General features: G+C 38.7%; 1 protein-coding gene across 4 annotated transcripts in view; it reads left to right on the forward strand.

The window, feature by feature from the left end:
- Positions 1-17,306, forward strand: part of egh (beta-1,4-mannosyltransferase egh) — a 126,455-nt gene that overhangs the window by 53,177 nt on the left and 55,972 nt on the right. Inside the window, exons 1-2 of one of the 4 annotated variants that reach the window (XM_067103774.1) lie at positions 2,618-2,726; positions 10,907-10,978. The exons of 2 other annotated variants lie outside the window; for them this stretch is intronic. The gene's annotated coding sequence lies outside the window, so the exon portion shown is untranslated. Of the gene's footprint in view, positions 1-2,571; positions 2,727-10,906; positions 10,979-17,306 lie in introns of those variants that run through there. One more of the 4 variants, XM_067103768.1, reaches the window with a different exon arrangement.

The following is a 17,306-nucleotide window of genomic DNA, read 5'->3' on the forward strand; positions in this document are numbered from 1 at the left end:
TCCGTAGTCCTACGAGATCATTTGTTTACACCCCTCACCTTATAATTAAAATTATTGAGAGGGTATGGATATTTCCTGCTTTGATCGGATATGGTTTATTTTCATGAACTCCCGTGACCTCAAAAATTCTTCGACAGCGTAATCGAGGTTGCATTCACTCAATATTTATGCCAAGTTTTTTAAGCCTTATAAAAGATGCCCTTGTAGTCCATTATATAAAAAAGGCCAATGCCGCGCCAATACAAGATTGTTATTCTCATTTACAAGGAAGAGGTACTTTGTAATATTAGATGTATTAAGAGTTACATTATGGCTTGCACTCTACGAATGATTCATTTTAATACCCATGACGAGAATCGTCCTTCCGTTTACTTTCCTTGTCATGGTTTGTAATCCGTTCTAACCAGATTCCCCGCGTCTGGCTTGAGGGTCAGAAATTCTGGCCCTTCATCATATCTATAGGGCTAGGAACCTGGCCAAGTTTTCCTATTTTTTTCATTTGTTATTAGCACCGTCTTAATTCGGCCAAGTTGAGTTTGCGTCAGCGAGGCTAAATATAAACGGAGGTGTCGTGGTCCTTGAGAGGAAAAGACGCCGAACATTTCGTCATTTGTGTGTGTTGTAACCTATTTTCATAGTAATCATTTTCCAAAGGAGTCGAGCCAGTGTAGTAACTTGATGGATGGGTTACCAGAGACATGACAAACGCGTCACAGCACTCTTCCGTCTGCACGTCAACGCTTCGTCATGGTAGGTGTCGATTATCCTGAATAAGCCGATGGTCTTGATTGCCTACTTCCAGGCAATAAATCAGAGGCCTTTAAAGGCAATTTGGTGACGTCATTGAGTGCCAGTATAGGTTGTTTATCTCTTGAGGGAGCCCTGCACCTGCTCTTATATAGGAAAATGAATGCCATATTACACACCCATTCATCAATATCGAGGCTGTCACCTGAGTATGTCAACAATGCAACAATGAGGATATATTTAGCATCCAGCGCGAACGGTAGTGAAATCTGGCGTGCCACGTCTCTAGACTTGCAGCTCTCGTAAGGGACTTTAGGGAACTGCAGATTAGTCTTTTATCAGATCTTGAGTTGAGATTTTTTAACTCCTAGCCAGGTGTTGCTTTTCTTTAATGCTTCACTATGGCTTTAGTATGTGATTTCAGCTCAGTTGGATGTTAATTTTTTCACAACTCATCATGACTTATTTCGCTTCTCTGTGCTATATTTGATAGTTTATCTACTATATATATATTGGTTAGATCCATTTTGTTAGGAGTTGTCGCTTTTGAAGAGCCTATATAAGACAAATTTATTTACAAACGCTGCCACACTCGTGACATTATTTTCATATCGATGTGATTAGATTTGCTTGGCCTGAACGATGATTTGCGTCTATTTTTTTTTTTTTTTCAAAGCATTTTGATATGCCTGCATCTATTTCAAGAGGAGGAAAAGACCCTTACTCTCTTTATCTTAACCACGATAATTGTTACCGATTAGAGGAGGAGAGATTTCACCGTGCTTGGCTTGCCACATGTTGAATCGTATTCCCTCTCGTCTCATGCCAGTGTTCGTTGGTTTAGGAAAAAGAGATCGTGTTTAAAGACTACATGCAGGTGGTTTGTGAAGTTCTGCTGTTACACATGACCTGCTGCCCACGGGAGTTTTTATCAGTTAGGGCTGGTGTTGATTTGTTTCTTTTCTCATCCATAGTTTCATTCTTATTCTTATTTCAATTTATCTGACGAGCTCCAATATGGGTTACTCTTCTCTCTCTCTCTCTCTCTCTCTCTCTCTCTCTCTCTCTCTCTCTCTCTGACTCGTACGTCATCCTTTGCGATATAAGCTTTCCTGTTGAAATGAACTTTGTCAATTATGAACTGAGTAAGCGTCTATATTCGGAATCTGCTGCCCCCTTGTTGGAATTTTAAAGCACATATAGCACTAGAAGTGCTCGGGAGTAGAATAGTGTCTGGGCTGCTTTGCTCGGACAGGGATGAATAAGAGATTGTTATATATATTATATATATATATATATATATATATATATATATATATATATATGTGTGTGTGTGTGTGTGTATGTGTGTATGTATATATATGTGTGTGTGTGTGTGTTTGTGTGTACACATAACTATGCATATATATATATATATATATATATTTTTTTTTTTTTTTCTCTCTATATAACCAAACCTTCTCAAAACACTGTGATTTTTCCTTTCATCTACATCACTCTTTTAATACTTGCACGTATCTCCACATTTCTCACAATTACAGATTCCCATCACGCGTGGGATTTCTTGCGACATCATAAAATAAAACAAATATGACAGTCCTCCGTTTTTTTTTTTTTTTTTTTTTTTTTTTTTTTTTTTTTGCAGAATAAGGTTACTGGAGCGTTTAATTTTCAGATTCAGAAGTGCTTTAGACGCCCTTCCAAAGTAACGTCCTGGGAAATCCTTTGTTAACAGTGAAGTTAGCTGTTGATAAGGCCTGTTTTGTTAGTGCAATATCTTATCATTTTGTAATCTGAGTTTTTTTCGTTCTCAGACTCTTCAAATATTGGGTTTTAGATATATCATTTACTGTACGACTGAAACAGATGCACGCAGGATTCGACAGTGGAAAGTTACCTCCAACGAAAGGGAAGATTTGTGAAACTGTCATCGCCAGTGTCTTGGCCTTATAGCTTACCAGTATCATCAGGAGACTTTGGTAAGAGGGAATGTGGAGGTTTTCGTTTCTTTTGACGTTTCTTTTCGACAGCTTCGTAGGAGTGCTTTTAGCCTTGCGTCAAGTGTTCCTATGGAATACGGGGTGTGTGTGTGTGTGTGTGTGTGTAGTGGCCCCAACGAGCAGTTGTGCTGTTCCTTTCATGCTCGCTTCCGGATCGATTGGCTGTGATTGCTGTCATTTTGTCGCCGTTATAGCGTCCACATTAATTCACGAACTGCTTTTAACTAGATTTTGTTGCAGTGAGTGCTTATCTGTTCGTGTTTTTTTTGTGGTTAGCTTGAGCTCAAGATAATAGAGAACCTGTTACTCGAGTTGTCTCGAAACAACGGAGTGAGATTTCCTTGTCCAAGCGTCTACTATGCATAGGCTCTTTTTAGTTGTGCAATAATTGCAAAGTTTTGTTGGGGGTAGATATTGCAGAAAATACAACCATAATGTCATTAGGAGTAGAATAGTGATGTTTATAAGTCCTGCTTATCTTGGGTAACCGAGGTTACGAAACCGACTATGATTAGTGATCATAGTCTTCCAGCATGTGCAGTTGAATAAAATGAAACTTTTTACGGCCTAAAAGTCTCTGGGAGTAAGTTACGTCCATTGGAAAAATGAAGTATGGTGACTGTAAATGATTGATATTAAGTCATTTCCATGACTCATTTTTTTTTATCAAGATCGGTGGTTGAGGTGCTGTCACACCTTTCATTACCTTCGGCCATTATAGTTACTACAGTATAGTTATATGCTACCATGAAATTTGACAAAGAACACTCGTCTTATGTAAATCGCTTTGATAATTATTTAATAATTGTTCCTAAGGGGATACAAACGCTCTGTCTTTTATATTTGGAATCCTCCCTCCGCGCGTGCGCCAGCGGCCTGGTGTTGACAGAAAACACAAGAATAACACAGGTAGGCTATGCAAGTTTTTGTACATTGGGTTTGGATAAAGATGGATATTCATTGTTTTGCACTCTAGCACTCGCTAGGCCTGAGTTCGAGTCTCCGGCCGGCTGATGAAGAGTTCGAGGAATTTATTTCTGGTGATAGAAATTCATTTCTCGCTATAATGTGGTTCGGATTCCACAATAAGCTGTAGGTCCCGTTGCTAAGTAACCAGTTGGTTCTTAGCCATGTAAAATAAGTCTAATCCTTCGGGCCAGCCCTAGGAGAGCTGTTAATCAGCTCAGTGGTCTGGTAAAACTAAGGTATACTTACTTTATTGTTTTGCACTACCCGACTCTAAGTCCCACTGAGATGAGAGGTAGGCTTACTTTCTGTATTGGAGACTAAGTTTTATTAAAATGTTTATAGTAGTGATCACTCTAATAATATGTGTACAGAGCAGCATAACTACACAATACACCACAGCTTAATCTATATGACCAGAATGAAAATACGTAAATTTTACCCAGTGAATATCTCACCATAGTATTACATCATAGACCGCAGTGAAATTGATAGATTCGCCACAGTGTTCATTTCTAGTTCCACAGATATGTGTGGCTCTAGCAACATAGTCCCCTGGTGGTTTGACATATTTTCCGCTAGTTAATATGATGACTTCAAATCTCTTATCAGATGTAGGATTTCCTGGTACATCATAGAATAAAACAAGTTCATTTGCCTGCCTGTGATTCTGTTTTTTCCAGCAGAACACTTTGTATTAGTAATTTCAGCGGTTAAGGCTTTTAATAACATGCCACCACAGAACTATTTAATTTTCAGTGACTAGGAGTGTTTAGGAAACCTTAAAAAAATATTGTCCTGAAAAGTCCTTGTTCAGCCATAAAGCTATCTTTCCACAACTTAGTCATGGAGCCTGGTAGGGTCCCGTATGCACTAAGATGTACCCTAAATTTGACTTCAGATCTTGTTTAAGGGTTGTTTGAACATAAAAAAAAACTTGGTCACATGTTTCACATCTGGCCTGTTTTCCGCCATTTTGAAATCTAAGATGGCCGCCTGACAAAAATTGATAAAAGTCAATAAATGACCAGAATATATTCAATATGCATATTATTTCAAAGGTCTTGAATAGGAGAATACATAATAGGATGGTTTGACATGAATTTTCATCAGATAAGGGTATAAATAAAAAGAAATTGAAATGAAAAGAAATCTATTCATACATAATTGTTAATCTATGTCTCCCAGTACTGTGCGGTAGTAAAATTAAGCAAATAAATCATACACTTGTGTAACGAACTAATAGTGTTTGAAAAAAAAATCACCCTCTCAAACCTTCATTTCACATTCCACCGTTAAATCATCTTCACTCTCTTTGGAATCATTGTGACTCTCTCTTATAGTATTATGTGGATTGCTACACTGCCCACGTACATCACACTTACAGAATTCACAGCAACTAATGTCTGCTACACGGCAAGGACACATTTGACTTGAAGCATTTTTTACAGGTGCATGGAAATGGAAAATCGGGGGGTTGATTAGGTTCAGAAACAATAAGTGGTACCAGGTAGTCATCTTTCAAAATGTAACCATAATCTAGTGGATTCAGTATATCTATGGTAGTTTTTGTGGCATTTGTCCAGTGATAACATTGCAAAAAAGCTCGCTTAATTGTTTTTAATGCTTTTGTGATGGTACAGGAAACATCGCAGCTCATTGAATGTATCTATGATGACTCCACCAATGGCTCGGGTAAGAAACTGCTCTGCTTTGATTTCCTTATCATGAGGAAGTTCTGTATTTTTTCCAAAATCCTTGATTAACTCTATTCCACCTAGTTCTGCTGCTTTGAACACACCAAGTTTCGTTGAAACCATGCTGGTTGTGTCACAACCACTAAGTGCATGGACAGCAGAAGTACAGAAACTAGTGCTCTTGACACTGTCTGTACTAAATCATGGACTGGCAATGCCCTTTTGGTGTTGGCTTGTCCACAGGGGACCCATAGCTCTTCTAGACCACTGAATTTCCAAGTTTCACTGAAGTGGTACAGTAGACATACTAAAACATCTGTATCTGGTGAAGCCACTATGACTCTCTTGAATAATTCTGTGCAAGTGGCATGGTTGACATGTAACAACATTCTGTCATCAGCCTCTTTGTGTTGACAGTGAAGTGTCGGTACATCCACAACAGTTTGAGAGCTGATTCTCGGGCATTTATACAAGTCGTCTTCTTGAGAACCTCCAAGGTATATAGTATGGACATACTTTCTGTACCTTGAGTCACTTTCTCGATTAACCACTTGATGAAAAATTCTTGCTGCCTTACCTTGTTTTTGATTGATGACCAGAACCTTTCCATATCTACTGGAAGTGGAGTGTCACTGCCTAGTATAAAAGATTGTGAACGAATGAGAAGAAGAAACGTTGGTCCAGTAGAGGTATCTATCAATCGCAGTGACACTCCAATTCCAGTAGATATGGAAAGGTTCTGGTAATCAATCAAAACAAAGGTAAGGCTGCAAGAATTTTTCATCAAGTGGTTAATTGAGAAAGTGACTCAAGGTACAGAAAGTATGTCCATACCTATATAGGCTACCTTGGAAAAAAAAAAGTATATCTTAGTTTAACCAGACCACTGAGCTGATTAACAGCTCTCCTAGGGCTGGCCCAAAGGATTAGATTTATTTTACGTGGCTAAGAACCAACTGGTTACCTAGCAACGGGACCTACAGCTTATTGTGGAATCCGAACCACATTATGATGAGAAATTAATATCTATCACCAGAAATCAATTCCTCTAATTCTTCACTGGCTGGTCGGAGAGTCGAACGCTGGGCCAACAGCGTGCTAGCCGAGAGCTCTACCCACCCCACCAATGAAGAACTTTGGAGGTTCTTATGAAGACGACTTGTATAAGTGCCTGAGAATCAGCTTTCAAACTGTTGTGGATGTCCCGACACTTCGTTGTCAACACAAAGAGGCTGATGATAGAATGTTGTTACATATCAACCATGCCACTTGCACAGAATTATTCAAGAGTCATAGTGGCTTCACCAGATACAGATGCTTTAGTATGTCTACTGTACCACTTCAGTGAAACTTGGAAATTCAGTGGTCTAGAAGAGCTATGGGTCCTTTGTGGACAAGCCAAAACCAAAAGGGCATTGCCAGTCCATGATTTAGTACAGACAATGTCAAGAGCACTAGTTTAAAACATTAAACTAACCTGGATTGTGCTGGTGTTCATTCGTGACCCTTGGAGATTTGATAAAAAACCAACACGATCCAATTTCCAAATGTAGAGAACGCAGAACTACTTCGCTATCAAATGTATCTTTCATATTTGTCCAACTCTCACGTAACAACGTATCGAGCATTGACAACAAATCCTCGAAAGAAATGCCTTCAGATTCTTTATCATTTTCAGTTGATCCAATAAAACTCTGAGAAATGGAATTTCTTAGATAAAATTACAGATTTTATTATCAAGAACAAACCCTTCAGATAAGTCCTATGAGAATTAAATATTTTATCTCGGTGATCTGATTAATGATAAATTCCTTTCGGGTAAGTATCCTGTTTGTACGGTAAACTGTTTTTTCAATTAAATGATTGGTTGACTTTACCTTAAAACAAACTGAGGGTTCTGCTGTGATATTACTATTTAATTTTTCCATATAATTTCTTCGTGTAGTGTTTATTTTTTTATTATTGTACTGATGCTTTACCTTCGGTATTACATGAATTTTTTTTTTTTATTATAACCCTTTCTTTCTGAATTTGACAGAGCACTTCAAGTGTGAGTGAAGATATTGAGTATTGCAAAGATGGGAAGATGAGTAATATGTGGAAAGTTGATTCACTGCTGAAATTGTGGGCCTTTGCGTATATTAAAGTGATAATAAACAAGAAGCTCTTTAAAAACCACAAGCAGTGGAAGCAGAGCACAAATGACGCTGTCAACACCGGATGTAAAGTACAGTAGTATGATCTAAGCAAAAAGAAGAAAACGCCTGACCGGAAATTAGATTATTCATTTATCCGCCGTTTGCTCGTTTCATAGATAAGAGTTTTATCCTGTGGCAGACTTCTAAATGTGTTAGTACAGAAGATATATTTTCGAATGACACGACAAAGAAATCCTTGAGAGAAATATGCTCAGATCATATTCCTGGCTTAGACTTGTTACTGCTACTATTATTATACACTATATTTTCGCATGACAGGATAAAGGAAATCCTTGGGAGAAACATGTACAGATCATATTCCTGGCTTATAGACTTGTTACTGATACTACTACCATACACTCGAAATATTAATTCACGCCAAAGAAGAATTCAAGATTGACGAATCTGGGTTGTTGTAAACTTGGCACTTGTAGTATCTCATGATTTGGCTCTTGATTATAATAGGTTATTTATTATAACTTTCTTAATGTGTGAATAAGGGTATTTATTGTGTGCATGTGTTCCAGTATGGAAGCGTGTGCCTTTGTGCAGTTTTTAGTTTAATTTTCACCCCTTCGTCATCACACCGAATGAACTTTTCGGTTCCAGAGCCTGGCCTCAGGCCTAGTTTTTATTCTAGTCCTTCGGGCCAGCCCTATGAGAGCTGCAAGTTAGCTCAGTGGTCTGGTTAAACTACTTTAATATAATAGTAATAATCTTGACTCTCCTTTATGTTTTGTTAATTTTCTGTCATTAGAATGTCTACAGGAAATCTTTTAACTCGGGGAATCAGGCTGAGTTTTCGCATTCGCGTGTATGTAAGCTGCATTACCTCCAGCTTCTGACACAGTTGGTTGGGTGCTACTTTGGCTTGTTATCTACGCGTCACCTCCGAGTTGCCAGCACTAAACATCACGTAAGCTCAGTGGAACGCTGTGTTTGGTACTATCCCCTTGAGGATCAAAGTATTATTAACACCCATTTTTATATTGTTTAGTTCTAGCACCTTGGACTCGCGTAGATAACAAGCCAAAGTAGCACTCTTGGTTGTTACCAGGGTTTTATTATGCGAAGAAATGGCTGTTTCTCTAGGCTGTTTCTGCTCCATCATCATTCATGTAGTAATCAGCGTATATCAGAGATGGATTGTGGTGTGGCTTGACTGTTATGTGCCATAGCCAGATTCTTTTGTAATTTTGTTTTGCTATTCACTCGATGATGACTGTGGATATCAAACCCTTGTTGATCATGAGCTTACTTAAGCACCAGGGCAGCCGTAGGCCACTGGCCAGCTTCACATTTGCAATGTTTGTCAAGGTCAATGGACATCATTTCCAAATGTTTAGTAAGGTCATTAGCCATAATTTTCAGGTGTTCGTAAAGGTCATTGAACATCATTTTCAAATTTTTTATAAAGGTCATTAGACACCATTTTCAAATATTTGTAAAGCATTAGACACCATTTTCAAATGTAAAGGTCGTTGGATATCATTTTCATATTTTTGTAAAGGTAAATGGACATAATTTTCAAATCTATAAAGTTCATTGGACATCATTTTGAAATGTCTGTAAACTTCATTGGAAATAATTTTGGAATGGTTATAAAGGTCATTAGACATATTTTGATAATTGTTAAGGTCATTAGACATTTTCTAATGTTTCTAAAGGTCATTAGACATCATTGTCAGGTGTTTGTAAAGGTCATTGGACATCCATTTCAAAATCTTATAAAGTTCATTAGGCGTCATTTTGATCTAAAGGTCATTAGTCATCATTGTCAGGTGTTTGTAAAGGTCATTGGACATCATGTCAAAATCTTATAAAGTTTATTAGGCGCCATTTTGAAAGGTTTGTAGAGTTCATTGGACATAGTTTTGGAATGTTTGTAAAGGTCTTTAGACATTTTGTATTTTTTGTAAAGGTCATTAGACATCATTTTGTATTTTTGTAAAGATTATTAGACACCAGTGTCAGATGTTTGCATAAGTCAATGGACATTCATGGGTTCATGTAGAATATTTGAGTGAAGCATCCCTTGTGTTTTTTTTTTTTTTTTTTTTTTTTTTTTTTTTTCCGTAATACAATATCCATGGGCGACCCTCTGTCATGTTGCTTACGTTGCTTGATGGGGGATTTCTTCCATTTGTCAACTTTATACCACCTTTTGTTGTGTCTATTGTGTTTGATTCTTCCATCTGGCCGTGAGAATTCTCGACTCCTTGACTGGAAACTGTGTAATTTGTACACAGACCCATGTACCTGCATGCAGTTTCGTTCAATATCGATTTAACAGTAGGGCAGCCATTATTCATGTCTGGCGTTACAGCTAGAACGTTTATCATTCAGGCCCCATCCCCTCCCTCTCTCTCCCTCTCTCTCTCTCTCTCTCTCTCTCTCTCTCTCTCTCTCTCTCTCTCTCTCTCTCTCTCTCTCCATTAAATCCATGTTTGCGTATGATTTTTAGGACATACTAAACATGCTGGCATAAAGCCAGGATCATTATCAAGTCATCTTTGAAATATATTTTAATGGGTTTTAATATGGAATTTTAGATGAGAAGATGAAGCTTTTAAATCGTATATATTCATTGCTGTTCCATCCAGTTTGTCCATCTCTGCCTGGGGAAAGTTTTCTGCGAAAGAGGAGAATAGAAATTCTTTGTAGATGCTAGGAAAGGCATCAAGAAGCAAGTGAAAGCCAGGGCAATAGGGGGGCGAAGGTGAATATTTATAATGGGAAATAGGGCCTCTGAATCGGTGTCAAACATTTTGAAATTCTTCCCATAAAAAAAAGGATTTGTTACCCAATAGTTTTTAGAGTAGAATATTCTTTTTAGGTGCGTACAGTAGATAACTAGAAAATAATTACTTTTGATTTACGTAGGGAATATGTTGAAAAATGATTTATGAAACGTGGGCGATGAATGAAGTGTTATTGTGGTCGTAGACACTTCTGGAAATGGGGCTATTTAGAGCTAAAATATGTTCTGGCAGAACGTAGCCTGTGAATGCAAAGAGAACCATAAGCAGTGACATAAGTATAATTGATGCAGTATTTGTAAAATTATGTAAATTTTGCAAAGGACCTCGGTATCCAGGATTCATGAGTTGCATGCTAGATAGAGTTGAACGACCCAATAGTATTGACTTTAGAGCTGTCTTGGTGTTATGGGTCCATGCATTTAAAAAATGAAGAAATCATTGCCTGATACTGTTCTGTGCAAAAACAAAAAATAATTTTTTGTCAATGTTTTCAGAAATTTTTTATTCCACAGAATCTTAGATTTTTTTTTTTCCAGGTACGTTCAGAATGTGGTGCGCAATCAGTATTTTGATGTTACTTGCAGAACAGGACTTAGAAGATTTACAAGGTAACCGTGTTTGGACACTGTTCTTTTGGGAACAAAAAAATCCCATCACTTTAGATCACCAAAGACCGTGCCTGAGATTGATGCAGATACGAACGGACATTGCAAGGACTCGAAAGCCTAATGAATTATTTGATAAGTACTTAACCGAGACCAATTAAGTTGATGACCCCTTTAGAAAAAAAATCCGGGTTGATTAGCCTTATCTTGCTTTTTATCATATTTATGATGTAATGTCTTGGGCCATTGACCTCTGTTGATATTACTCGACAGTCATTTATGGAATGATGAAAGGGAGAGAGAGAGAGAGAGAGAGAGATTTGTATTAAACCCAGTGACCTACACTTTCACTGAGAAATTCCTTCTCCTTCCTTATCTAAGTCTTCTCTTCTAATTTCTCCTGGCTATTTACATTTTCATGTGCCTCCTATTTGAAAGATTCCTCCTCATAGTCGCCATCTCCGGCCATGGAAATTTTCATCTCTTGCCACATCTTATGGGTCTTTATCCTCCTTGTCAGTTATATTTTTTATGACCATAAACATTTTTGTTTCCCTGTAAGGGGGTAGTGTCATCAGTGCACCTCGTGCGGTGTACTGTAGGCATTACTTGAGGTTCTTTGCCGCGTCCCTTCGTCCACTGTACCTTAGTTCATAGTCTCTTTCTCTCTTCATATTTTCCACCCTCTCCTAACATTTGATTCATAGTGCAGCTGCGAGGTTTTCCTCCTGTTAAACCTTTCAAAAATTTTTCTGTCAATTTCAGTTTCAGCGCTGAATGACCTCACAGGTCCCAGCGCTTGGCCTTTGGGATAAATCACATATTCTATTCCATACGCTTGTTCATCTCCCCTTATGTAGTTTGATTCTGACATCCTCTTCTCATATACCTCATCCTGGCAATGTACATTTGCATCTGTCTCCGTATCTTAGTCCTCTCTCGTGTACATCCTTTTGGCTGTTCAGATTCATCGTTTACTGCTGCTTCATCAGAAATCTTCCTAATCTACTTCCTCCGAGATATTTACATTTTTTCTGTCTCATCTTCCGAGTTTCAAGGCCCGTTTCTACGAGGGCTAGGCCAGGGCTTGTCCTGACTAGACGTTTACTGCAGTATCCAGCTCCATGATCCCATGCGTTTGACCGCTTGGCATGGTGCTTACGAGGTAAATCTTACTACTTTTGAACCTAGTCCAATAACGAATACTAAGTTTTGGAATTAATCCTCAGAGAAATTTTTGCCAGAATCCTCTACATTTTCAGTCTACGTAATTGTTTTGAGTTGTAACTTAGATAACATCTAATACATTAATTAAAAACAAAGCTTCGAACTAGGCCAGTGAGAGATAAGATTGCAACGCTATCTGGTTCAGCTGCTGCTTGTCAATAATGAAGGTGCTGATTTGCCTCTTTCTGGCAGGTTACCTTTTCAGCTCTTCGGGAGTCTTGTGGGAGCGGCAGTGGATGAACATGTGGCTCGAAAAGGCAGGATATTAAATAATTTTTCTTAGGGCATCGAGTTAGATGCTCTCCCAGCTTGAAGATCTAATTAGATTCCTAACAGTGTAGGATGGATGTTGACTGCGAATAAGAAAAACAAAACACTTTTCTAAGATTGTGATTTAATAAGACTTACAAGGATCGATTAATACAAAGGTACGCTGACGAAGTAGTAAAAAGCGTATCGCAGATCATGAACTTCTGCAGCGGTGAATTGCTGTTAATCACACACTTCGGTCAGACTAACTTCAAGTGATTTTACATTTCTTACATTGTTTTTGTTTTGTTTTTTCCTATACTCGTCTTACTAGGCTGCAATGACAAATTGTTTCAGTTGGTTCAACTTTTGCATCGCAGTAGGTATCTCAGCTGTGGCTTCATTAAGATTCCTACATGTCAGCCTATGTGGGATGCCCCCAAAATTATATAAATTTTCTTCCATTCATACAGCATACAGACGTAGAAAAAAGCTATACGAATTAAAAGGAAAACTTCGTACGGAATTGAGTGGTAGGTATTCCCCGTAAAAATAATCATCAAGCGATTATATGAATCTATTTTCGTTCGACTTCCGCTCCATTATGAAATGAATTTTCTTGTTATACAGCTTAAGGATTATAAATTTTTTATATGTTTGTAGAAGAAGATACAAGTGAACAGCCGAAGTGGTTGACATATAATTAGATGATTTGGTTTTAAATATTTAATGGGATGGGACTTTTCTTCTCCAGTGCCTAAGTTCATGTTTTTTTTCTGGTCACAGCATTTAGTCGGTCATTACGGTGATGAGTGACCGAAAGAGGAATGATATGGCCGTCAAGGAAGAAAAATGATAAACTTATACGGCAAGGGGGGGATGTTTATACGAGAGATGTTCAGCTGTGTCTCGCACAGTCTGGGCTATCAAAGAGGATTCATTACTCATCTCCCTCCGTAATTAGTCATTAGTCAGTCAGTGTCTCTCTCTCTCTCTCTCTCTCTCTCTCTCTCTCTCTCTCTCTCTCTCTCTCTCTCTCTCTCTTGGCTCACCTAGCTACGCTTAAAGTATAATTGACGTAATTAAACTATAGTTGTTGACAACAGGGGGAGGCATGCTTGGAATGTCCCATCCCTGGTACCCTTTCTCTTTAATGCCATGTACGCTGGGTGGAAATAACCCTTATTTATTAGTCGTTGTTTCTAAGTAAAGTGTTGCAGTTTCCTCTCTATTTTTGGTTCGTGTACTTAGCTTTTCGAGCACGGAAACGGGCTGGATCCTTTTTGTGTCAAAATCTCTGATCTATTGTGGTTTAAAATTTAAAGCTTGGTGATTTGTTAGATTAGTTTCAACTGAAATAGGGGTCCTTTTGAATGCCACATGCAGTCGAGTGGTTCCTGTTAGTTAAGATCCCAGTATGTGTAGTCGCATTATATTTCCAGACAAACTATTCAGATATATTTTACACATTTACAATCATATATATATATATATATATATATATATATATATATATATATATATATATATATATATATATATATATATATATATATATATATATATATATATATATAAATATACTATATATATATATATGGCTAATATGTATGTATGGAGGAAATCAGATGGATTGACCGAATCCGGGCTATAACAACTCGGAGGAAATCAGATGGGAGGCCAGGGATGCTTGCGCATCCTTCATTTCACGTTCCTGGGTAGCTAAATACATTAAAAGAGAGGAATCCTTTGTTAAAAGAAACTGGAACAAAAATCCATATGACTGTCATCGAAAAGATTGAGAATCTTGGAAGGCCTGAAGTCCTTTCTCAGGAGTCAAAAGACATCATAGCTGAGGCAGTGGGTAGACCAAGAAAGTCTGTACTTAAATTGGTGGTTGAACTAGAAACAAAAATGGGAAAGAAGAGACGTTATAGTGCTGTACATCGTGAGTTGAAAAAATCTGGTATCAAGCCATTTCATGTTATCAGCAATCCCAACATCACTCAGCAACAGAGAGAAGACCGTGCATGGTTTTGTGGCTCATTTCTTAAAGATTGGGGTGAAGCTGACTTTCTCCATGTTGCCACATCAGGTGAATTCTTCATTTACACTGTCAGGAAGCCAAGTCATAAAAGTAACATCATTTGGGCTGCAAAGTTGGATGATATCAGTGATGACATGCGCTATCACCAAGTTGTGAAATTTCCTGAATGTTTGGGGATTTTTCTCTGTTTCACAGCCAAACGCTTAATGTGGATCATCAAAGAAAAAGGACAGTCATGGAATGGCGAATACTTCAGGGAAACTGTGCTTACTGGTGGAGTATTTCGTTTCCTCAGGGATCCTGAAAATGTGTTATCTGTTGAAGAAGTCACATTTTTGCATGATAAGGCACCATGTTTCAAGGCTCTTCAGACACAGGAGCTGCTTCGAAACAGTGGTATCGATTTCTTCTCGTCAAGTGAATTTCCAGGTAGCTCCCCTGACCTTAATGTGTGTGAAAACATTGGTAGTATCTTAAAGAATCATGTTGAAGCACGCACAGTGAACTATAATGGTATACCAAGCCTCGACGACCTGCGAAGAGAGGTGATCGAAGTGCTCAGGGAAATGGAGTTTGAGTCTCCGTTTTTTTTGCGATTCGCTGAAATCATACCCCTCAAGAATGCAGGCTGTGGTACAGGCAGATGGAGGCCACACAAAATATTAAATACTCAGAGAGAAACTTAAATAAATACCTGTTCTGAATTACTTTTGTTTTTGTCCATATCAATTTTAGTTTATGCTGTAGAGGGGGCGGCCCTCTAATTTCGAAACATCCAGTATATATGCATGCATGCATGCATTTGTATGCCAAATCGCCACTTTCTGGCACAGTCAAAAGAGGCACTTTTGTTGGCGATTGCTTACAAATCCTTAAGGAGGATAGCTTGAGAGAGAGAGAGAGAATGTATTTGTACAGGTTAACACAGTACGCATCAAATTTTCGGGTGATGTGTAGTTAATATTCTTTAAAAATTCACCCAACTCAGCAGTATTTGTTTTAGCCATCACAATGTTAAGACCATCAACTCTTCTTACCGCTATTACAGCACTGCCTACCAATTTCTTTTATTAGTACAAGTTAAAAATGCTCTAGTTCGTTGAGATGAATAGGGAAGTCGTGTAACATGCAAAACAGATTTTGAGCGCACTGGTCTAAAGGATGGAATCATTTTGATGTGTGGTGATGGAAGGTCCTTTTTTTGCAGTGCATTCTCACAATGGAGGAGGTTGAGAGAGCGCATTACGGCTTACATGACTTGACTTCTAGAAAGCAGACAGGGTGAGAGCATATTGTGGCCTCGGCGTAGAGTGAAGCATCCTTAGAAGAAAGGCTAAAAGGTTTTTGTGCTTTCCTCAGACTCGCTGCAGATGATGGCTTTCCACTTTCCGCGCTCTCTCGAAAACGCTTTCAGCCTCTTCGCCCCGGGCTCTCTCTCTCTCTCTCTCTCTCTCTCTCTCTCTCTCTCTCTCTCTCTCTCTCTCTCTCTCTCTCTCTCTCTTCTTTTGTAGGCCCACCAGGATTTCTTTCCATCTGGAGATTGTCTCGCAAACCATTTCACTATTGACAAAAATGCATTTTTTTCCCTTCGCTTTGATTTGACAAGAATCTTATCTCGCCATTTCGTTAAGAGAATTTTTTTTATTTTATAACCACGGTCTCTTTCATTATTGTCGGCACAGACCCGAGTTCTGCAGCTAGACGATGATGCCGTACGTGACTAGCGATGCCCGGGGCTCTTAAGGAAGAGGGGAGGGGAGGGTAGAGAGGTAGAGGTGGCTAACCTCTATGAGAGTCGAATCTCTCTCCCCTTCTCTTTGTCAGGGAGGTAGTGTAACGGCGGTCCTTTTTAAGGGAAGTGAAAAATGGGGGCCGTGTGGTCCAAAGGTGGTTGCTTCCTCCTCCTCCTCCTCCTCCTCCTCCTCCTCCTCCTCCTTCCAAAGATGCAAGATGTTTCTATTTTTCTCACAGTTAGATGCCCGTGAATATTCTTGCTTTCTTTTGCGAGATAAATTTGTAAAAGTGTTATTTTTTTCTCTCGATTTTTTCATTTGAATGGGAAGTCTTCCCTGGGTTTTATAGGTTTGTTTCTCTCGAGTAGGCGATCCTGCGCCCCGTAGAGGCCCAGCCATTCCACAGGTTACTACCTCTCGCCTCTCAGAATGAGGAGGGAAGGCCCTTGTTTGATCCCGGGACGATTTTGCCGCCGTTAAGGCTATGCAGTGACTAAGGGGCTTCGTTTTAAGTCGAATGTTGTGGGTCCGTCAAAATATATACCAACGTATTAAAAATACTAGGACCTCTTCGAAAAGCTCTCTCTCTCTCTCTCTCTCTCTCTCTCTCTCTCTCTCTCTCTCTCTCTCTCTCTCTCTCTCTCTCTCTCTCTCTCTCATTAATATGTGGAATTTCCAAGGACGGATTGCATTACGACGTGCCGGCTATGATAGTAGTCTTAGCAAGGGGGGGAATAGGTTAAGCTAACTAAAACGGCTTATGGAGAGATAGAGAGAGAGAGAGAGAGAGAGAGAATCATAACATACGATGCCCATTGGGATGTAGACTGGATGTTATCACAGAAACTATTACTCCTCTACAGTTGCGGGAATAAATTACACTGCCACGACTTTCTGAATAATAACATTGAAAAAAACTGTAGTAAAATGAACTATTATACGAAACGCAGATGGAATGGTTGATACCCAAAATCAGTGTGGCAACACCAAAAGATAAAAGTATTAAAAAAAAAAAAAGATACAGCATTTCTTGTAAATTGATTGGTGAGAGAGAGAGAGAGAGAGAGTTGAGCTT

Source organism: Macrobrachium rosenbergii, chromosome 5 (assembly GCF_040412425.1).
Source record: "Macrobrachium rosenbergii isolate ZJJX-2024 chromosome 5, ASM4041242v1, whole genome shotgun sequence".
NCBI lineage: Eukaryota > Metazoa > Arthropoda > Malacostraca > Decapoda > Palaemonidae > Macrobrachium > Macrobrachium rosenbergii.